The sequence below is a fragment of the Cydia amplana genome, chromosome 26, assembly GCF_948474715.1.
Source record: "Cydia amplana chromosome 26, ilCydAmpl1.1, whole genome shotgun sequence".
NCBI classification, from domain to species: domain Eukaryota; kingdom Metazoa; phylum Arthropoda; class Insecta; order Lepidoptera; family Tortricidae; genus Cydia; species Cydia amplana.
The window spans coordinates 5,695,188-5,718,979 of record NC_086094.1 but is presented as its reverse complement, the minus strand read 5'-3'; the positions used below and the strand labels follow the sequence as shown (position 1 = coordinate 5,718,979).

General features: G+C 39.4%; 2 protein-coding genes across 2 annotated transcripts in view; one reads left to right on the top strand and one right to left on the bottom strand.

The window, feature by feature from the left end:
- The window catches only part of LOC134660076 (uncharacterized), a 76,696-nt gene that overhangs the window by 5,800 nt on the left and 47,104 nt on the right, over nucleotides 1-23,792 (bottom strand). The gene's annotated exons all lie outside the window — the stretch shown is intronic.
- Nucleotides 13,011-23,792, top strand: part of LOC134660228 (uncharacterized) — a 54,780-nt gene continuing 43,998 nt past the window's right edge. The window contains exon 1 of the mRNA XM_063515967.1: nucleotides 13,011-13,192. The gene's annotated coding sequence lies outside the window, so the exon portion shown is untranslated. The remainder of the gene's footprint in view (nucleotides 13,193-23,792) is intronic.

Here is a 23,792-nt window from a genome sequence, read left to right as displayed (position 1 = left end):
GAATTCTGTACATTGACCCGCCAGTTCTTATCTCTATCGCACGCGCATAATTATATGAGTCATTGTGTCAAGGCGTTAGAATGTGTGTTCAGATATTTTTGAGCACCGCAGCCGCTCCGATATGCTGATGGCGACTGTACAGTGCCGAGCCGGGGTCCCTTTGTTTCCCATAAAGTCTTAAAACTGAAACCGTTAACTGTTCAGGATTTTCGTAAGGTTATCCTATAGATAGGTTAGGTTTGTTTTATGGCAATACTGAAAAGTGACGCGTTTTTGAACCAAATGAATTATGACTAACGAAAATACGGGCAAACAATACATTAGACACCGGTAGCATTTTATGTCATTTTGACGTCCAATGTAATACTCTTATACCTTTAATACCTTTCTGCTTCATTGTATTTTAAATTTTATATTATTTTATAGGGTTGTAATTTAGTGTATTGTACTATATGAGTTTAAAACTTGAAATAAACAATTATTATTATTATATTGTTATTTAAACGAGCAATTAGTCATTACGTTGGACGTCAAAATGACATAAAATGCTACCGGTGTCCGATCATTAATTATGACTTTTTGGTAACAATAGAGACCCCGCCTACCACTATGTTTAACGACATGCTGCCGACTGTACAGTGGGCCAAGAAAGTGGTCTACCAGTTTAGACAAAAGTTTCTGCGAGATCTAACGATCGCTAAGGTTGACAATTGTCACAGACATAATATTAAATCGACCTTGTTGTCTCATGACGTTCAAACGAACCTCAACCGTACGGTGGTAGACCAAAAATGTGGCTGACTGTACTCATAAATAAAGCCAACAAATGGCACGAGTGAAACTGGCACCCATCGGACGCTTATCATCGCGACATGATAGACTGTACCACTTTCGCGCAAACTGTCACTAATTTGCGGTACAGTGCCGGCCGTAATGTGTAACAGGGCGTTTTTTTTAAAGTTGTCCCCTACACTTTTTTTTTCAAATTTGGGAGATTTTATGTTATTTCTACTCAGAATCACGAGCTCTTTCTACCCTAATAGGAGAAAAAAAGTGTCCTAAGGTTTGTATTTCCATTCCGTCACCATTTTTCATAGACTTTGTATGGCGGTCGCGGAATGGAAAGATCGAAAAATGTAAGGAAATTTTGGGACACTTTTTTTCTCCTATTAGGATAGAAAGAGCTCGTGATTCTGAATAGAAATAACATAAAAAATCCCAAATTTGAAAAAAAAGTGTAGGGGACAACTTTAAAAAAAGCGGCCAAGTGCGAGTCGGACTCGCCCATGAAGGGTTCCGTATTTAGGCGATTTATGACGTATTAAAAAAAAACTACTTACTAGATCTCGTTCAAACCAATTTTCGGTGGAAGTTTACATCAGGGATGTTGCGAATATCCGCATCGCATCCGCAACCGCGGAACTTCCGCATTATTTTCAACATCCGCATCCGCATCCGCATAAAATCGATGCGGATTTAATGCGGATGCGGATGTGGAACAGGTCGGTACAGGAACGTCTTAGCATCGGCGTAAGTGCTAGACTGCTAGGTAATTTAGTCAAAAAACCTATTAGAAATGAGCAGTCAAGCGTGAGTGGGACTTAATGTACGGAACCCTTGGAACGCGAGTCCGACTCGCACTTGGCCGGGTTTTTGAAATAAAAATTACTAAAATGTAATATTTGACGTTTTTTATGGTACTATCTTGACATCCGCATCCGCATCCGCATCCGCGGATGTGAGCCTTTAAAAATCCGCATCCGCATCCGCATCCGCGGATGTAAAAAAATCGGCATCCGCAACATCCCTGGTTTACATGGTAATGTACATCATATATTTTTTTTAGTTTTATCATTCTGTTATTTTAGAAGTTACAGGGGGGGGGACACCCATTTTACCACTTTGGAAGTGTCTCTCGCGCAAACTATTCAGTTTAGAAAAAAATGATATTAGAAACCTCAATATCATTTTTGAAGACCTATCCATAGATACCCCACACGTAGGGGTTTGATGAAAAAAAAATTTTTGAGTTTCAGTTCTAAGTATGGGGAACCCCAAAAATTTATTGTTTTTTTTTCTATTTTTGTGTGAAAATCTTAATGCGGTTCACAGAATACATCTACTTACCAAGTTTCAACAGTATAGTTCTTATAGTTTCGGAGAAAAGTGACTGTGACATACGGACGGACAGACGGACAGACAGACAGACATGACGAATCTATAAGGGTTCCGTTTTTTGCCATTTGGCTACGGAACCCTAAAAAACGCCCAACAGCGTTGTAATATAATTATATTGAAAAAACAAAAATGGTTGTCTGTAAAGTCGGTTTGCGGACGATAATTTTGCGTGATAACGTCATAAGAAAACATTGATAAAATTGCATACTTTTATACGTTACCAGGATCTGTCCACAACGTTACCAACGTGACACTTTTTCGTGCATGCTACCGGCCGGTGTTCATCGATTTATCAGTGCGGTACCGCACCGACTGGACCCAACCATTTGCTGCGTTCCGACTGAACACCTAGCGACCTTCACCAAAGAGGAGTTTTGGCCGAAGAGTGTCAAGTTTCGGCGGTGTCGCGGCCGGCTCCCTGACACTGCGGGGTTACGAACTGCATGGCAGCCATAATTGTGTGTGTTTAGTTTTAAGATATATTTTATAATAATATGTATGCTAGTTTTAAGGTATTTATCTATGAGCCAATAGTTGCCTGAAAATAAAGTTTTTCATTTCACTTCATTCGTAAGACGTTATTACGTCAATAAATAAAGAAATAGTGGATATTGGGTCACAAGGAAGCAAAATGACATATTTACGGCGGCGTGGGCGCACATTGAATCCTGAGCGTATGTACATAATATACATAGTATATTTAGAAGATTATTTTATACTTCATCTGTAGGTCGTTCGCTAACTGGCGCGGTTGCACGGAGCGGGTGACCGGGGTTAACAAAAAATTGTATATATACTTTGTCAAAGGACTGTCTCATTTCAAACATAGACAAAGATAATCATACTATCTTCTTACACTAGTACTAGCACCCAAAAGAAAAGGATGAGTATAGTTTTTTTTGTTCTTATTTACTGACAAATTGGTTTGACCAACTATATGAGCAACGCAAACTGGCGCGGACGCGTGCGACGGATTTTACCTACAATGACACCCGCGACCGTGCGCGCGCGCTAGCTAGCGACATCGACACCCGTATGCATGTATAATATAAGTACCTAGAATATAGATGATAACCAGTGTCCGACTGAAACTGGATATTTTGCCGAAACCGAACCTTCAGCCGAAACCGAAACTTCGACTGGACACAACAAAGAACACAGTTTCGGCGCGTCCGCGAAAGGTTCGGCAGTTTTCGACCGAAATCGAACCTTCGGCCGAAACTTCGGCCAACATAAACTCTAACCGTTCTGTGCGTGAGTGTACCAGACCCAGGCCTGCCTTATACAGCTTATACCTATTTGATTAGTGGGACAACTTAGTTTCTACACAACTCAGCACGCTTCGTAAGACGAACACTTACTCAATAGCCCAGGTACTTAACCTGGAGGCTTTCAGTGATAAGGGCCCTTAGACCTTAAAAAACCGGCCAAGTGCGAGTCGGAATCGCATTCCAAGGGTTCCGTAACATTAAGTCCGACTCACGCTTGACTGCACATTTCTAAAAGGTTTTCCTGTCATCTATAGGCAAAGAACTATTTTTCGAATTTTTTTTTCAAAATTTTAGACCCAGTAGTTTCGGAAATAAAGGGGTGGCGGGGGGGGATGGGTGGACAGACAGTCGCACGCGTTTTTCCCTTTTTAGATACGGAACCCTAAAAATTGACAAGAAATGTCGTTGGCTCGCTGGGTGGACGATATTCGGAAAATTTCGGGTCACTTCTGTCTGGATGAGATTGGCTCAGGACCGGGATAAGTGGCGTACTTGAAGAGAGGCCTGTGCTCAGCAGTGGGCGATAAGGCTGATATGATGATTAATGACATAGGTATGTCGAATAAAGTCAACAATTGGAGCACGATTTTTCACGCACCCGAGCTGCATATATCGCCATTGTTAGTAGCTCGGTACTACTTACAAGACTAGTGTCTTATTTGAAATGTTTGTTTTTGGCCAGTTGTGTAAAAGTCTGTGACAACCCTACTGTGTTCTGGTGCGGTGTCCGAATTTTCGCAAACATCAAAGACGTCGGTCCACTGCTACTTTTTAGGGTTCCGTACCCAAAGGGTAAAAACGGGACCCTATTACTAAGACTCCGCTGTCCGTCCGTCCGTCCGTCTGTCACCAGGCTCATCATCATCATCATATCAGCCTTTAATCGCCCACTGCTGAGCATAGGCCTCTCTTCGAGTACGCCACTTATCCCGGTCCTGAGCCAATCTCATCCAGAAGTGACCTGCAATCTTCCGAATATCGTCTACCCAACGACCCAGCGGACGCCAGGCTTTCCTTTCGTCTGTAAGCGGCCACCACTCCGTTAACATTTTGGCCCACCTGCCATCACTCTGCCTGGCAACATGTCCCGCCCAGCTCCATTTAAGTTTGGTAATGACGTATCCGACGTCTTGCACCTTGGTGCGTCGTTTGATGCCGAGCATGGCGCGCATGTCACCAGGCTGTATCTCACGAACCGTGATAGCTAGACAGTTGAAATTTTCACAGATGATGTATTTCTGTTGCCGCTATAACAACAAATACTAAAAACAGAATAAAATAAAGATTTAAGTGGGGCTCTCATACAACAAACGTGATTTTTGACGAAGTTAAGCAACGTCGGGCGGGGTCAGTACTTGGATGGGTGACCGTTTTTTTGCTTGTTTTGCTCTATTTTTTGTTGATGGTGCGGAACCCTCCGTGCGCGAGTCCGACTCGCACTTGGCCGGTTTTTACACTGTGGTATTAGACTGTTCACGTCTTACCATCTATGAACATTTGGAACTATAAAGGGATTAACTATAAAGGGGTTAACAGACACTTACGTAGGTGCGGTCATAGCTCATTATGGTCATTAGCGTAAGCGTTACCTGTCGCAACGCAAGTCGGTTAAGCACGGTGTTGGCAATAAGCACACACGCCATTTGTGGTTATGCAGGACAAATGGTACGGTAGGGTCGCCACACAAACCTTCAAACCTTCAAGAAAAGAGCGTACTCCCATCTTAAAGGCCGGCAACGCGCTTGCAACCCTTCTGGTGTTGCGGGTGTCCATAGGCGGCGGTAATCGCTTACCATCAGGTGATCCGTCTGCTCGTTTGCCTCCTATATTATAAAAAAAAACACGCTCCGATACCGGGGGTGCGAAACTCTATTCGGGCATTCTCGGCTTCGTTCGGCTTAGCATTGCCCCGAGCAATTATTAGGGATGGCACAACTTGACGTCCCTTTGCGTGCACGAACACAGATAAGATAATGACTTGAATTTTGACAACCATAAATAGCCGAAAGGGATAGTACCATATCACTACATAGTATAAAATAAAGTCGCTTCCCGCTGTGATGTATGCTTAGATCTTTAAAACTACGCGACGGATCTTGATGCGGTTTTTTTAAATAAATAGAGTGATTCAAGAGGAAGGTTCATCTATAATTTGTTAACCCGTGCGAAGCCGGGGCGGGTCGCTAGTACATAATAAATGGACAGCATGATTCGTCCCTGAATCACAGAATAATTAATAGTATTATCGTACCTGAATCGCAGTCAAACTTCGGTTTTGTAGGAAGTTTCTTTTCTGTACCCTAGTACTATTACTTATTCTGTGCCGGTACGCTGAGACATGTTAACACTTTATTGTACTTACATAAGACAGTTGGAAATCAAAATAAAATATAATAACCGAAAAATATTTACCGATTGCGCCATAGCGCTAGTAAAACCTTTGTACCTATGGAAATTTATCCGCGCAGGAGGATACCCTTCAAGTATTTAAGGTACATCCCCTTAACACATTCACTGCCAGACAAAAAAACGGCGCACTACCCCAGAAACCAGTCGTCTAATAGCTGTGTATAAAACAACCCGCCCAGCGGGTTGTCCGGCATCTGAGCAAAGTTCACGAGCGCCCACCAGGTGGGTTCCTGGCAGTGAATGTGTTAAGTGGGCGTTTTTTTTATGTTGTCCCCTACACTTTTTTTTCAAATTTGAGATTTTTTTATGTTATTTCTACTCAGAATCACGAGCTCTTTCTATCCTAATAGGAGAAAAAAAGTGTCCCAAAATTTCCATACATTTTTCGATCTTTCCATTCCGCGTCCGCCATACAAAGTCTATGAAAAATGGTGACGTAATGGAAATAAAAACCTTAGGACACTTTTTTTCTCCTATTAGGATGGAAAGAGCTCGTGATTCTGAGTAGAAATAACATAAAAAATCCCAAATTTGAAAAAAAAAAGTGTAGGGGACAAAAAAAACGCCTAAGTATTTAAGGTGCAGTATGTAAGGTAAGAGTGTGTGTGGTAAGGTGGTGTGCAGTTTAAGTGATAAAAGTAAAAGCCTAACTTATCGTACTTATTATCAACTCCGAAAAACTTATGTGGCAATAGGAAATGACAAAGCGTTATCTTAGCAACCGTGTTACTTTAGCAAGCACTGATTCAGAGCCCCGCCTTCACTCATTATAGTCATTATTGGTGTTCGATAAGTTAACTATGTGTAGAACTTTCCATCATTTGGTCAATATATGTAAGTTAAGTAAACAAAAAAGTATACAGGGTACAGTCGCCATCAGATCGCTCAAGGCGCTCACAAATATCTGAACACGCCTCTATTGTCAAGGCGTTAGAGTGCGTGTTCAGATATTGTGCACATCTTGGCCGCTCCGATATATCTGATGGCGACACTGTACATCAGAAAAACCGTGCCACTAGTCTAGTGAGCTAGTGGCTCTGAGCTGTATACCTCGCGAACCTTTTTGTAAATTTTCAAAAACACTGAATAAACTAACAAAACACCTTTGAAGATGACTCACGTTAGATCGGGCCGACCGGGCTGTGTCCGGGCCAGAGTTTCCGGCACATACTTTTCTATGACAGGTGATTGAGGTGATCACGTGATGTTTTCCATAGAAAACGAAACTCCGGAAGCTCCGGCCCGGACACGGCCCGGTCTAAAGGGGCCCACTGATTACCAGTCCGCCGGACGATATCGGCCTGTAAGTTAGAACAAAAAGTTGACAGCTCCGAACAACTGACAGGCCAATACCGTCCGGCGGACTGGTAATCAGTGGGCCCCTTTACGTGAGTCATTTTTTATGGGACATACAAAATAGTCTGGAGTCGCATCAATATATCAACATGTGAATGCTTGCAATCTGAAAGCAAAATATATTATACATATAGTTGTCATATGCGTGCGTCCATGAGAGACAGAAACGCAATGCGACTAAATTAAAAACATGCCTTAACATCCCTGACAACATCAAAAACAAGCTACGTAATTTGGGTTCATTGTTGCCCACCAAGCACTGGTGGGTAATACGTCCACCATTTTGACGTGGCACTTATTGCTTTTTTTGAAGTAGGCAGAAATGAAAAATGAGAATATGATAAGGACACACTGCTACTCCTACTGAAAGTTCCATAAGACCATCTCGTTCGAACATCTCGCTCCGTCCTTGTCGCCCCTTTATATTGTTGCTCTGAGTCTTGTACGTCGCCATCAGATATATCGGAGCGGCCAAGGTGCTCACAAACATCTGAACACGCCTCTATTGTCAACGCGTTGGAGTGCATGTTCAGATATTGTGAACACCTTGGCCGCTCCGATATATCTGATGGCGACTGCATGTATCGAAGAGGCCCCATGACGTCACAGCCACTAGCAAAAAAAGCCGACAGTCTGACAGACAGACAGCGTGGCGAGAAAGCGCAGGGCATTGACCTTGCCACGCTTGTGGCATGAGATCTATGATATACTACTTCTAAGCATATTAAATATTTAAAAAAATCTATTGCCTTTTCTTCTCAAAAGTTTGACGACCCCTGGGGGTCTACCGCGAAATTCGCAAATTGCGGGATCTTTCTCTTTTATTCTCATTAAGACGTAATTAGAATGACAGATAAAAGTGCCCGCAATTGACGTACTTCGATTACGCGGTTATAGGCCCTGGCCTACAGTACAGATTAGGTAATAATATCTGGCTGACACATAAAACATAAAAAAACTCGAAAATGCGCGTTTTCCCAGAGATAAGACCTAGCTAGAGCGATTTTTCGCCCCTAAAAACCCCCATATAGCAAATTTCATCGAAATCGTTAGATCGTGAGATATATATATATATATATATATATATATATATATATATATATATATATAAATAAACAAGAATTGCTCGTTTAAAGGTATTAGATAGATAGATTAACGACGGAAAAGTTTAATATTACCTCAAGCTATTACTAAAGCAAAATAAAAAAATTGATAATTTATTCAGCAATTTTCGTTACTTAATTAAGAAAATAACTTAAAAATATCCAAATTAATGAATAGACTAATATAAAGTATATAAAGTAATCAAAAAGACCTCCGCGAGCTGTACCGCGTGCAATGGTGCCCATCACACTGGCCGCGTCGCCACGTTGGATAGCGATGGCCAACCTTTGCACCAGGTACGAACCCGCGCGAGCATCAGAGGTCCTATTACTAAAGTGTACAATAAAACCGGCCAAGTGCGAGTCGGACTCGCGCACGGAGGGTTCCGCACCATCAACAAAAAATAGAGCAAAACAAGCAAAAAAAAACAAACAAAAAAACGGTCACCCATCCAAGTACTGACCCCGCCCGACGTTGCTTAACTTCGGTCAAAAATCACGTTTGTTGTATGGGAACCCCACTTAAATCTTTATTTTATTCTGTTTTTAGTATTTGTTGTTATAGCGGCAACAGAAATACATCATCTGTGAAAATTTCAACTGTCTAGCTATCACGGTTCGTGAGATACAGCCTGGTGACAGACGGACGGACGGACGGACGGACAGCGGAGTCTTAGTAATAGGGTCCCGTTTTTAGGGTTCCGTAGCCAAATGGCAAAAAACGGAACCCTTATAGATTCGTCATGTCTGTCTGTCTGTCCGTCTGTCTGTCCGTCCGTATGTCACAGCCACTTTTCTCCGAAACTATAAGAACTATACTGTTGAAACTTGGTAAGTAGATGTATTCTGTGAACCGCATTAAGATTTTCACACAAAAATAGAAAAAAAACAATAAATTTTTGGGGTTCCCCATACTTCGAACTGAAACTCAAAAATTTTTTTTTCATCAAACCCATACGTGGTATCTATGGATAGGTCTTCAAAAATGATATTGAGGTTTCTAATATCATTTTTTTCTAAACTGAATAGTTTGCGCGAGAGACACTTCCAAAGTGGTAAAATGTGTGTCCCCCCCCCCTGTAACTTCTAAAATAAGAGAATGATAAAACTAAAAAAAATATATGATGTACATTACCATGTAAACTTCCACCCAAAATTGGTTTGAACGAGATCTAGTAAGTAGTTTTTTTTTATACGTCATAAATCGCCTAAATACGGAACCCTTCATGAGCGAGTCCGACTCGCACTTGGCCGCTTTTTTTACCCTTTGGATACGGAACCCTAAAAATAAAGTAAATAAACATTAGGTACGGGTCACGGGCGTCCGCTAGTGTTCCACTTTCCGCACGAGTCAGAGTTGACCCTGTCGGACATATGCGGTGTGGCCTTATAGAGTGTTATCATCACGACATACTTACATAAGGATCTTTTTAACCTGCTTCGGGGTCATCCATTAATTACGTCACACGAATTTCTAGGTTTTTTGACCCCTCCCCCCTCCTTGTCACACTTGGTCACATTTGGCAAACCCCTCCCCCCTAGTGTCGAATCGAATTAAGTAAGTACCTAAGTATTATTAAAATTTTATCAAAATGTTTTTGACGATATAAATATTAGTATGTATGTAAATGTACAGCGAATAAAATAATTTAAATAAATTTTCGGTTACTGATGAAGTTAAAGTCACATCACAAAGTTTGTGTCTCCCCCATCCCCCATGTCACAATATGTCACATTTTCTTGACCCCCTCCCTCCCCCTAAATGTGTGATGTAATTAATGGATGACCCCTTCAGGGGTCGGCATACTTGTTAGAATAAATAAAATAAAATAAATAAATACATAAGTATGTATATCGCCTAGCACCCACAGTACCAGCTTTGCTTAGTTTGAGCTAGGTTGATCTGTCTAAGATGTCCACTAAACGTAGGCCGCCTTATTGAAGAACGTATCGTAATGACAATCCGGCTAATCGTCGAACCGCCGCATTTCAAAACGCCCCTGTTTTTGAAAACGGCCAGCCGTAATGTAATACGGCGGATTATACGATCTGACTACGACATATACATAGAAAACATCCATGACTCAGGAACAAATATTTGTGTTCATCACACAAATAAATGCCCTTACCAGGATTCGAACCCAGGATCCAAACCAAACTTCCGATGTCTGACTATCAGTAAGAATAAATAGTTTGATCATTCACACCAGGGATGTTGCGAACATCCGCATCCGCATCCGCAACCGCGGAACTTCCGCATTATTTCCAACATCCGCATCTGCATTCGCATCCGCATAAAATCGATGCGGAGCTTATGCGGATGCGGATATCGAACAAGTCGGTACAGGAACGTCTTAGCGGCGGCGTAAGTGCTAGGTAATTTCGTCATTACCTATAACAAAATCGTCTAGATCCAGAAAAGTAGGCGAAGTTACAGTTTATTAAATATGTATAACGCACCTATATTCTTGCTCAAATACTAAACGTTTCGTTTTTTTTATAAAAAAAATACTAAAATGTAATATTTTACGTTTTCTAAGTACCTAATCTTGACATCCGCATCCGCGGATGTGAGCCTTTAAATATCCGCGTCCGCATCCGCATCCGCGGATGTCAAAAAATCTGCATCCGCAACATCCCTGATTCACACATCTTATAAAAGCTCACCTCTATATATCCCTGCCATGAAAATACACTAGATCCCAAGCCAAATACATAACTTTCCTTTAGTCCGCGCGGTATAATTTATATTATAATAAGAGTTATTATATCACCGCAATAATAGTATAATAAACAGGTGTCAGCGAGATGAATGTCAATAGACTGTTTGTAGTACGCGAGGCGGTTGTAGGCGGAGTTATGCGAGACGGGATCAACAGGCAAATATATTGTGCTTTTACAATTGTACGTATATCTATTAAATACATTAAAAACGGGTCACTCACGTATTTTAAGTTGAAAAACGATCGACATGTTTCACTCTGTATCGAGTAGTGTCGACAGGAGCTCGCGTTGGCGTTGGCCCTATGGTTGACTGGTAGAGAATGCCATTTGGCATTGAGTCTGCTATTTGTACTTTGATGCATATATTTTGAGCAATAAAGCTTAAATAAAAGAAACTTTATTGATCAACGTGCGTCATGTTGAGTCTACGAAAAGTCGTTGATTAGTTGTTATAAAGCTCGTAAACCCGTATATATACATACTTCCTTGTCCATGATACTGATGTATGTCATGTAATTACATTCCAACTAAGACAAAAAAATATGCATTTTATTCCCACTTAGACGCTATTATTGTTAGATGTCATTCATAAGAAAATTACGAGAAATCACCTCGATCGTGTTTGATAAGATTTCGATAAAGTGCACAATGATTTACACAATGAACGTGCTGATGGGATGTTTTAACATTTATCTTAAATCGTACCATAATGTGGCTATTCTATAACACATGTGGAAATGATTATTAAACGACAGTTAAATGAGTTAATTACCACTTGGGATAGGGTTAACCCAAGTGGTAAAACTTTTCAAAAAGTTTCAAAAAGGGTTATCTTTTTGAAAACCTTCAAACATATACTTTATACGAAAATGTGAAATTGATATACCCGAAAATAAAAATGTGGTTTTAAAAGTTGAATTGCCCTACAGATAATTTTAAATACATACTAACAAAGATATAGAATTTTTGAAAATTCTTATTACTTCATACCACCAAAGTTTTATTCTATTTTGATAATTCTTATTCTACGGGATGAAGGTTAATCAGATTTGAATATGAATAACCAATCGTTAGCGCGAAATAGCAAATCATAGATGCTACAACCAACCAACGGACATGCCAATCCAGTTACTAAGTTGTACATTTGGCAAAGGAAAACGATAATAAAGCAGTGACAAATTGACAATCAAAGAGCGCCGTCCGCGGAAAACTTGTCATAGGTACTATGACAAAGGAAAATAGGTTTTCACTTATCTACACTGAACTAGTTGGCGGTTAGTCAGAGCTTTTATCGTAGCCCGGTTATGGTCCAAGTTAAAAGAATTTAAATATGTATTTTACAAAAACTGCTGTTTAACACTGAGGGACAAGATGAAAAGAAATAAACGATTTGATCGCATTTGTAAAGTCTTTAAAATACTGCATAAAAAAAATACAAACAAGATGGCAGGATGGTCATTTTTGCCGTAGGTAAGTGTGCCCTATAAAGGGGGAAGTGTAGTTATTCTAAGTAAATGTTTTTCATGAATTCTTTAGTTTTGAAGATTTTAGTTAAAATTTAACAAAAAAGTCGCTTGAGTCGTGTATGGTAACTGGTGAGCGTGTAATATACATATCTGTAATTGTGTATAGTAATTTATATTTATTTAGAACAAAGTGACTTAGTTTTAATACAATCTGACTAGATGATATTCTCATTATATCCTAGATAGAAAATCCAGGATACAAGACTTAATGTTATAATTTTTCAGTAAGTTTTATTGGTTAAATAATTAAAATTAATATTGTTTATTCGATATTTACGTATTTAGTGTACCTTGTGTATTGATTATACACAAGGTACAATTAACAAGCAAATATCAACCTTAAAAAATACCAAAATCTTATCAAAAGTCTATGTCTCAACACCATAAACTAACGGAAACAGATAAGAATTACTCACACTACATAAAGCCATCCACCATAGATCCGCGGCACAGCACCTGCGCACAGCCAGTCCGAACGTAGCCGCCGGCGCGCGCGTTCCAAATTTGAAATTCGAGCGATTTAAACTTCGAACGCGATTTGATTTTTAAACGTTGCACTTTCGAATTGCAGTTTGTGTTTTGGTGTTAGTGTGTGTATGTGATTGTGGAGTTTTTTTACATTAATGTGAGTGTACCAATAATTCGTTTTTTATAATTGTTTATTTCTTCAATCGGATTGGAGGTATTTGTTGAGGCATTAAGTCCGTCTTTTTGTGAAAAACGCTTATAAATTACATAAAAAAATATTTATTTTTAGTAATTTATTTATTTTCATTCACATGTGTTCATAAGAAGATAATTAATATAATTATATTCATTTTGATACCGATGCAAACACAGTTAGTATGTATTAAAGTGTGTTAAAACTTAAAATAATCTACCTATAACTTTAGTAAGGATATAGAGTTGGGTCAAGCTAAGTTGGCAGCGATTTTGATAGCACAGACTGTGCAAGTGTTATTTTCAAAGTAAAAAATCCATGATTACGTTTAAAATAACACTTGCACAGTCTGCGCTATCGAATTCGCTGTCAACTTAGCTTGGTCTAACTCTATCGCGAATTTCTTTAAATAAATAAATATTAAGAGACAAAATCAGACACAAAGTAAATACATAAAATACATATATAACTCACGATTGATTCGTGCTTATCACGTAAATAAATACCCGACCGATATTGAAATCAAAGGACCGGCTTTATTAATTTTAAAGTTTATATAAGTTTAAAATTATTACTGTCGACTCGCCCCGGCTTCACACGGGTTAACACATTATACACGAACGTTCCTCAAGAAATACTCTATCGATAGGTGAAAACCGCATGAAAATCCGTTAAGTAGTTTTTGAGTTTATCGCGAACATACAAATAGAAACAGACAGACGCGGCGGGGGACTTTGTTTTATAAGGTGCATGTATGTATGTATAAACTCGTTATTATACAAAACACAGAACATAAATATATGGCACAGGATAGGCAGTACAAAGGCGAAGTTATCCCTTTAAGGGATTTCTTCCAGTGTAGTGATTGGAACTTTAAAAATTCTCAAAGTATGTTCCGATCTCTCATCACCCTAGATTCCCTAGAATACTATAATCTAACACTTTAAACTCTCGCGTTTTGTACACATATTTAATCACACAAACGGGTCTACCGCGATATAATTTAATTGTTTTTACCTTTAATTTTTTATTTAGTTTTACAATTAAATTATATCGCGGTAGACCCGTTTGTGTAATTAAATACTATAATCGTAAAAAAACGGCAATGCAAAAGACAACGTTACTAAAATTTTGTAACGCCGTATCTGTTACGTCAGTTACGTTTACGATGTTACGTGAGCGGACGTCACTTTGACAGCTATTGTTTGGCCCTTTTGATTAACTTTTTAATTTGATTCTTGTACAGTCACCTGCAATAATATGTTACTCTTCGAATGTCACAAAAATATCTGACACGATCTTATTTGTAGAGCCATAAGAGCGTGTCACATGATGATACGATCAGATACGATGTCGCCATCAGATATATCGGAGCGCCGAGGCGCTCACAAATATCTGAACACGCCTCTATTGTCAAGGCGTTAGAGTGCGTGTTCAGATATTTATGAGCACCTCGGTCGCTCCGATATATCTGATGCTGACTGTACATCACTACCTAGTTTTATTTTGTAACCGACGGTAAATTGATTTCCGATAGTAGGTACTTTTGTTGTTTATATTTTTTTACTTTATTAGGTATTTGCTAACAATAGAATCATAACAATTAGGTATTGATTAAGATTATATTATTTGTTGCATTTGCATCACCGTAATAACAAGTATTCACTTATAATTAGCTAATTAATTTTAAGATTACTTTTTATTTGACGTTATGTATTATCTTATACCTTTAAACGAGCAATTCTTGTATATTTATTTATATATATGCGTATATATTTCGGGGATCTCGGAAACGGCTCTAACGATTTCGATGAAATTTGCTATATGGGGGGTTTCGGGGGCGAAAAATAGGATAACGCGCATTATCGAGTTTTCATATGTTTTGCGAACTTTGCTCGGTATCCCATCAGATATTGTATTATTAATATTACGTTGTGTGATGTGTAATTTTTCACATGTGCATTTAAAATACATATACAACTATGGAAAGATTGAATCATTAGGGTTCCGTACCCAAAGGGTAAAAACGGGAGCCTATTACTAAGTATAAGGCCTGAGTGGACGCTCGGAGCGGAGCGTTCGGCGGGGCGTGCAGCGTGGCGTCGGGCTCACAAGTGATTTGAGCAGCGTGCACTAAGGCCGCTCCTATACGTTTGCATTTGTTTAACATGCACGCCGCACGCCCCGCCCCGCTGCACGCCCAACTCGAGCGTCCACTCAGGCCTTACACTAGACTCCACTGTCCATCTGTCTGTCCTGTCACCAGGCTGTATCTCATGGACCGTGATAGCTAGACTGCTGATATTTTCACAGATGATGTATTTCTGTTGCCGCTATAACAACAGATATATAACAATAAACTAAAAAGTACGGAAACCTCGGTGAGCGAGTCAGATTCGCACTTTAAAATTGTTATTGACTTTTGCCGCAAATTGTAAATAAACATAAAAAGTGCAATGTTAATGAAAATCTATAATTAGGTATTACCAATTTGTCTCGCTCTATATATAATCGGATTGACCTTGGCAGAACTCGAAACCTGGTTCTGCTGAACAGGTTCCATTTGTTTTTATTAAGGTGTATACGGGTAATTCCGAATCACTTCCGAACGTCGGATAATTACGATTATAATCCATAAATCCAGCAAGTATTTTTTTGTGTTCTAAAGATTAATAGTCTAGCCGGAAGACCAGCGTCGACTTTAAGGTTAGCATTATGCTGAGGCGGGACCATTCCGTGGTAACCTACATATAGACTTCATGTTTTAAAGATATACAATACAGGGGTAAACTACTAAACTAAACAAACATACCTATGAACAGGCTTCATGTAAACATACAAATTATAAACTAAAATAAACCTAAGAATGAGCAAAACTAAATAACTTTATTATTTTTATATCATTTTGACCCATGTTGTTTCACTGATACCTATGTGTTAAAATTGTTACTTAAATATCAAACGGTGGCATCAACGGCATCTAGCCGAGCATAGGCCAAAGGTGTGTGCGCCATCTATCCGAGAATGACTTTTTCTTGATTTCCGGGGCAGTTTCTTCCTTAGACTTTATTCATCTTATACGGAGTTACACATTAGTCTTTAATCAAAAAATGTTACATACGAGTATGTCTTTGAAAAAAGCGCTGGTGGCCTAGCGGTAAGAGCGTGCGACTTGCAATCCGGAGGTCGCGGGTTCGAACCCCGGCTCGTACCAATGGGTTTTTCGGAACTTATGTACGAAATATCATTTGATATTTACCAGTCGCTTTTCGGTGAAGGAAAACATCGTGAGGAAACCGGACTAATCCCAATACCTAGCCTAGTTTACCCTCCGGATCGGAAGGTCAGATGGCAGTCGCTTTCGTAAAAACTAATGCCCACGCCAATTACTGGGATTAGTTGCCAAGCGGACCCCAGGCTCCTATGAACCGTGGCAAAATGCCGGGACAACGCGAGGAAGATGATGATGACATATGTCTTTGATCGAGGTAAAAATAATAAATTGCATTACATTACATTCGGCCACCGCTTTTGACCATGTGTCAATGCGCCTTGACCCACCATATTTATTATTTACACATTGGACAAAAACGTGCTTCCATTAAATATACATAAGCCTTTATATTCTAAATTAATTTGCTATTTGCTCGGTTACGACATGATTGCGTTTCCAATGTTTTCTAGAGTTCCATTTGTTACATTGGAAAACGGTGGACTTATTGTATATATAGTTTGTTTTTGGAGGTTTATGTGACTGCTAGAATCATCATCATCATACCAGCCTTTTACCGGCCACTGCTGAGCATGGCCTAGTACGCCACCTATCCCGGTCCTGAGCCAATCTCATCCAGAAGTGACCCGCAATCTTCCGAATATCGTCCACCCAACGAGCCAACGGACGCCAGGCACTCCTTTCGTCTGAAAGCGGCCACCACTCCGTTAACATTTTGGCCCACCTACCAATGCTAAATAATACTATAAGGTATCTACACACATATGATAAAGCTCTCTAAGATGTGCAGGTACCGCATGTTACGACCGCCATTGCGGCAACGTTGCTCCGGCGCGGCGCGGAACTCGCTACTTAATACTTACTTAATAATATCTACTTAATTACGTACAACCGTAATTTTTAGGGTTCCGTAGGTAAAAACGGGACCCTATTTACTAAGATTCCACTGTCCGTCTGTCTGGCACCAGGCTGTACATATATCTCATGAACCGTGATACCTAGGCAGTTGAAATTTTCACAGATGATGTATTTCTGTTGCCGCTATAACAACAAATACTAAAAACAGAATAATATAAATATTTAACTGGGGCTCTCATACAACGAACGTGATTTTTTATGCCGTTTTTTGCGTAATGGCGCGGAACCCTTCGTGCGCGAGTCCGACTCGCACTTGACCGGTTATTTAATTCGGAGACAAACTAGAATCAGTCCCAACTGCCATATCGTTCGATTAATATACTTAGGGCCACTTGCACCATTCACTAACCCGGGGTTAACCGGTTAAACCGAGTTACCACGGTTACCAATACAATTTGATACTGGGTTAAGGGTTTAACCCCAGGTTAGTGAGATGGAGCAAGTGGCGCTTATTAGTAACATGCATGATTTATTTAAATCGTTTGCAATTGATTCATTTGGAAATAAAACGTCATCTCGACTGATAAAATAGAAGTCAAATCAAATTGCTTTGTTTTTCAGACGTGTTTGCAATAAATTTGAATCGATATTGATGTAACACAATACTAATGCAATAATAACATTTTCACAGATAAGAAAATGTGACGTTATCTATGAAAAGGGACCATATTGTCGATGGCGCTTACGCCATTATTAACAATGCGCCGATATAAATACAATGCCGCGCGACGCTGTGCGGCGTAAGCGCCATCTACAATAAGGTCCCTTTTCATAGATAATGCCCCAAATGTGTTCTAACAAAACAGTTTATCGTAAGCGGCGGTTTTTGAATGCATCACAGAGGGTATAATATGCGAGTAGATTAAATTAGTATTTTATACAATCGTGATATAATAGAGAGTTATTTGTAAGGTACCGAGATTGATAAGATTAATTATAATACTATTGTATTATGTACTTATTCTACGAGTCGTCTAAATGAATACTTTTTTGACTATAAAACCTAATTAATGAAATTTGGTATGTACTTAGTAGACAAAAATGTAGTATAAAAGATATAAACGCGCGTTTATGTATTTTTTCTACTCCAGCACTTAAATGTGTCAATTAAATGACTGACAGTGATATCTAAAGCAATGTCATTTGAATGATTTGTCTATAGGCTCATAAGATGACTGCTAGCAGTCATCTTATGAGTATAATACAACTGCTTTATTTTTTTTAAAGATACAAGTTCCGATCATCTTGATTGAAAGAGGTATGTTTTCATTTACAATAATAACTCTTTTTTTTTTAAATAATAACTCAATTTTTTTTAAATAATAACTCTTTTTTTTTAATAATAACTCTTTTTTTTGCTGCAGCTGTCATAGAAAAAGTAATGTATGCAACAGCTCATAATTGGTTCTTAAAATTCTCGGGTCTTTTTTTACAAAACTCGACTACGTCTCGTTTTGTAACTTCGACCCTTGAATTTTAAGAACCCTTATTATATCACTGTTGCATAAACTACTATTATATGATAGCGGTGGCACGTAATTGGTCAAATTCTTTATAGTTGACTACAGCGTATCGAAATGAATATTACAGTTGAGTTGGGAGCAAAAGTACGCAATTATAGATTGGTATACGAAATCTTAATTCAACCATTGTAGTCGTAGACCAAATACATAAATAATACAATAATGTATTGAGTGAATTTTGAGATGAAAATTCTCCTATGCCGCAGTCTAGGATATACCTAATCTGATTGAGGGGCTACTTCGAAAACCGAATTTCGCAAATTGCGGGGATCTTTCTCTTTTACTCCAATGAAGGCGTAATTAGAGTGACAGAGAAAAATGCCCGCAATTTGCGAACTTCGATTTGCGCGGTTATAGCCCTGAATTGCTATTCCTCCCATGATGCCGGCGGTCAATGACACTGTGCGAGCGGTATAGTTTGTAGCTTTCTAGTAGAGCCCGAAGGCTTATCCTATTGTCTATTGTTCAGTAAAACCGCACGTGCTACTTACCTGCAAAAAAGGGTCTTCATTATTCTATTTGGCACCCTGAGCGCGGGCTAGTCCAACCCTCATAAAACCAGTGTAGGTGCGCTCTCCGATAACGCGCCTTTGTTACGCATCTCGATGACACATTTTAGACTGGTTCTGTAGCGTTCGACTCGCCGGCACTCAGTAACGGAAGTACTGACCACACACGTCGTAACAAAATATTTATCCTTTAGTCCATTTTGAATCTTATTGCAATTTCCATAGGAGTTGTAATTCAATTACCCGGGTAAAGTGAACGAGCGATTTTTATGCAGGTGGTTGTGGCACGTGGCACGAGCGGTTTTACTTAACAATAGGATTAGCCGTCGGGGTCTATTAGAAAGCTACAAACTATACAGCCATATAATAATGCGCGTGCGATAGAGAAAGGAACAGGTGGGTTATTGTACGAAATTCTTCGTTTTTAGCGTCCTGACTTTACCAAATTTCATCGGGATACTTATAGCCGTTTATGCGCCGTTTGTGGAAGCGCTGGTGGCCTAGCGGTAAGAGCGTGCGACTTGCAATCCGGAGGTCGCGGGTTCGAACCCCGGCTCGTACCAATGAGTTTTTCGGAACTTATGTACGAAATATCATTTGATATTTACCAGTCGCTTTTCGGTGAAGGAAAACATCGTGAGGAAACCGGAATAATCCCAATACGGGTCTAGTTTACCCTCTGGGTTGGAAAGTCAGATGGCAGTCGCTTTCGTAATAACTAGTGCCCACGCCAATTACTGGGATTAGTTGCCAAGCGGATCCCAGGCGGCCGTGGCAAAAATGCTGGGACAAACGCGAGGAAGGTGACTTATAGCCGTTTATGCGTATTTGGAGAACGAATATCTAAATAGTTATATGTACATAATCTTGTTATTATCATATTATTGCAGGATGCGCAAAAACATCCGGTTACACTATGCACAGAAAGAATATATTCTCTAGATAATCTTGTCGATAAGAAAAAAAAAAGAGATTGCGTCTTAGAATATGGATCTAAAACAACATAATTAACATAAAACACGTTTGTTGTTTTAGCTCCAAACATCCAAAAAAGAACTGAATTTAGACCTAATGTACACTTAATTAAAGATCAAATTTAAACGCCAAATTCCAAAAGATCCTAAAATAAAATAAATTCAAGGGATTTAAATTCCAACCTAATGTAGAACAAGTTAAAGATCAATTTCGAATGTTACGTGTCGTATACAGTATGTTTAAATACGTTCACGTACTAATCAGAACAATTTAAAATGGTTCCCACCATTCATCCTAAACACGCGTGACTAAAATGTAAAATGTGTAAACAGTAAAAATTTACATTTAAAAACGACTTAGCCGTGTTGGTCTGTCTGATTGTACCGTCTCAAAGATTAAAATTGCAAATTAATATTGCCCATAAGAATTAAGTCACTCAATGGAAAAAAATTGACAGCACATAAAAAAAATGTTGTTGAGTTATGTAATTGAATCACTCTATCTATTTAAAAAGACCGCATCAAAATCCGTTGCGTAGTTTTAAAGATCTAAGCATACATAGGGACAGACAGACAGCGGGAAGCGACTTTGTTTTATACTATGTAGCGATATTTTGCTAGCGGTTTCGACCACAGCAGCTAACATGTTAAAACAAGTATTTACTTATTAATAAAGAAAATAAATAAATATTAAAAGTTCGAATTCCTCACACAAAATAACCATCCCATGTATGCTTAGATCTTTAAAACTATATACGCAACGGATTTTGATGCGGTTTTTTTTAATAGATAGAGTGATTCAAGAGGAAGGTTTATGTATAATTTGTTAACCCGTGCAACGCCGGGGCGGGTCGCTAATAAATATATAAATGTAATAGAATTAGTAACGTCATCAAAACTGCGCGCACGCATTCAGATGCGCCGCGCGCCAAGGACGCGATCGCGTATGCTGCGTACGTAGTTCCGGGATCGTCGGTGCGTTCTAACGTACTACAGACAGGCATACATATGGGGCATTATCTATGAAAAGGGACCTTATTGTCGATGGCGCTTACGCCGCACAGCGTCGCGCGACATTGTCTTTATATCGGAGCATCGTTAATAATGGCGTAAGCGCCATCGACAATAAGGTCCCTTTTCATAGATAACGTCACATATACGTTTGTAAACAATCATTTGTGTGTACAGTCACCTGCAATAATATGTTACCCTTCGAAGGCCGCAAAAATATGTAATAAACTCTTATGGCTTTACAAATAAGACCGTGTCAGACTGATAATGTCCGCTACTTGACGCTAGATGTCGACTACGAAATAACTCGCGTTTTGGCAAGAAAACTGATGTATGGAGTTACCACTATTTCTCTATATGATGGTGATGAGTGCTTGTAAAATTAAATAACAATAACAATATTTTTATTCATAATTGAAGTTTAGCAGGAAGATTTAAGGCCTGTGCACACCGGCTTGCGTGTGCGTGACGTGCGCGTGCGTGTGCGCTAAAATGTTGGAGCCGCACGCGCACACGTCACGCAAGCGGTGTGCCGTCTCTCAGAAGGATCTGTATACTACAATGCTGCACGCGCACGTGCACGTCACGCACACGCAGCCGGTGTGCACAGGCCTTACATTGAACCCCGCACTAGGCATGGCCTGTATCGCGGGGGTCATGATCATCACGAGTTACCAGAAATCAAATTTATAATTATATTAAACAAAAGAATAGGAATAGGAAAAAGAGAGGAGTGTGTACTTGTATATGTGTAAGGTTGTTGTGAGGAGGTAGTGAAAAGTGTGTGAATCAAATCTAAGAATGTGTGAGTGTAAAAGTTTGTTATTTGTTTGAGTGTAAATATTTTTGCTATTCGTAAACTAGAGTCCTCGTTAACGTATGTATTAGCGACTCGCCCCAGCTTTGCACGGGTTAACAAATTATACATAAACCTTCCTCTTGAATCCCTCTATCGATTAAAAAAACCGCATCAAAATCCGTTGCTTAGTTTTAAAGATCTAAGCATACAGACAGACAGACAGACAGACAGGAAAGCGACTTTGATCTATGGGTAGGTTATATAATAACATTGAAGTGTTCTAAAAATGATTCCCTAAACTAGCGCTAAATGATTCTAAAAGTTTAAGGTCTAAGAACCTTATTAAAACAGGTCGTCATCTAAATGCCATTACAATCAATACAAAACCGGTACCCCTAAAAAGGGACCCGCATAATGAGGGGGAGGACCCATTCGGAATTCCTGGGATATTTAAAGACGAATGTCGACACCTGTCTGTTTGGGTGTGAAATAAGCAAAGTGGCTGCCAGTAGGGGGTTCAAAAACTTCAAAACTTAATTGTATCCGGCTTGGCTATTTGGGATAATATCGTAGTAGTAGTAAATTCTTTATTGTACGAAAAACTACACTATAAAAGTAAATTACAAATAGGAAAAGTTAAGCACAAATGTGAACTTATCCCTTTGGTCTTCCAGTTAACGTTAGGAGTATTGTATCCAACCATAACACATTAAACTTTCATAGTTTGTGGGGGTCAAAAATCGTGGGTTAAAATAAAATTAAAACCCCGGTCGTAGGTAGTTAGGTAACGTATACTAGAGCATAAAAAGCGTAATGTTTTTTACGTCACTCTAGGCCCGTAAGTGGGATTTTCTCCCCGCTACGCTAGGAGAAAATCTCACTTCCTGGCCAAGGCAAGACGTAAAAATTTAGACAAACCATGGGCGGTAATTCGTAAAGCCCCAGATCGCATATTTATGGCCCTCGCCTTCGGTTCGGGCCACAAACACCTGCAATCTGGCGCATTCACGAATTCACCTCCTTAGGTATGTAATATTTAAATCTTAACCCTTCAAACGGTCAAGTATTAATGGCGGAAGCTCTTACGCATCGCTCCGTTGCCGTTCAATAAAAGGCGTCAAGGTTTTGTTTTTGTTTCGTACAATTATGCAATTGGACAAGCCGTTCGTACCTCCAATGAATATGTGTAAAGTTCGCAAAGTCGTATGTCCGAAATACAGGCCACTTTTTGGAGGCAGCGCCCACTGTGTTAAGGACTAAAAATAAGTTTTTGGCAAAAATTTCATTTTTGGTACAAGCTTTTATCGCTGACTGTACTTTTGTTACGACAGACAACTAATATTCATCGAGACAATTCTAAAAACCCCTAACACAATTAGTTTACGTTGTTTCATCACAGAGTTCCTATGGCCACCTCCTGTCTCCATCATCAGATCAGCTCGATGGTGCCATAATATTGCATTGTCACCCGACTTACATGTGTATGCAAAATTTCAGCTCAAATCGGAAACCGGGAAGTGGATCAAATTTAACTTGCAAGATTCCATTACATAGTTACATACAGGTCGACCTAATAAAAGCTTATTAATAAATAAATA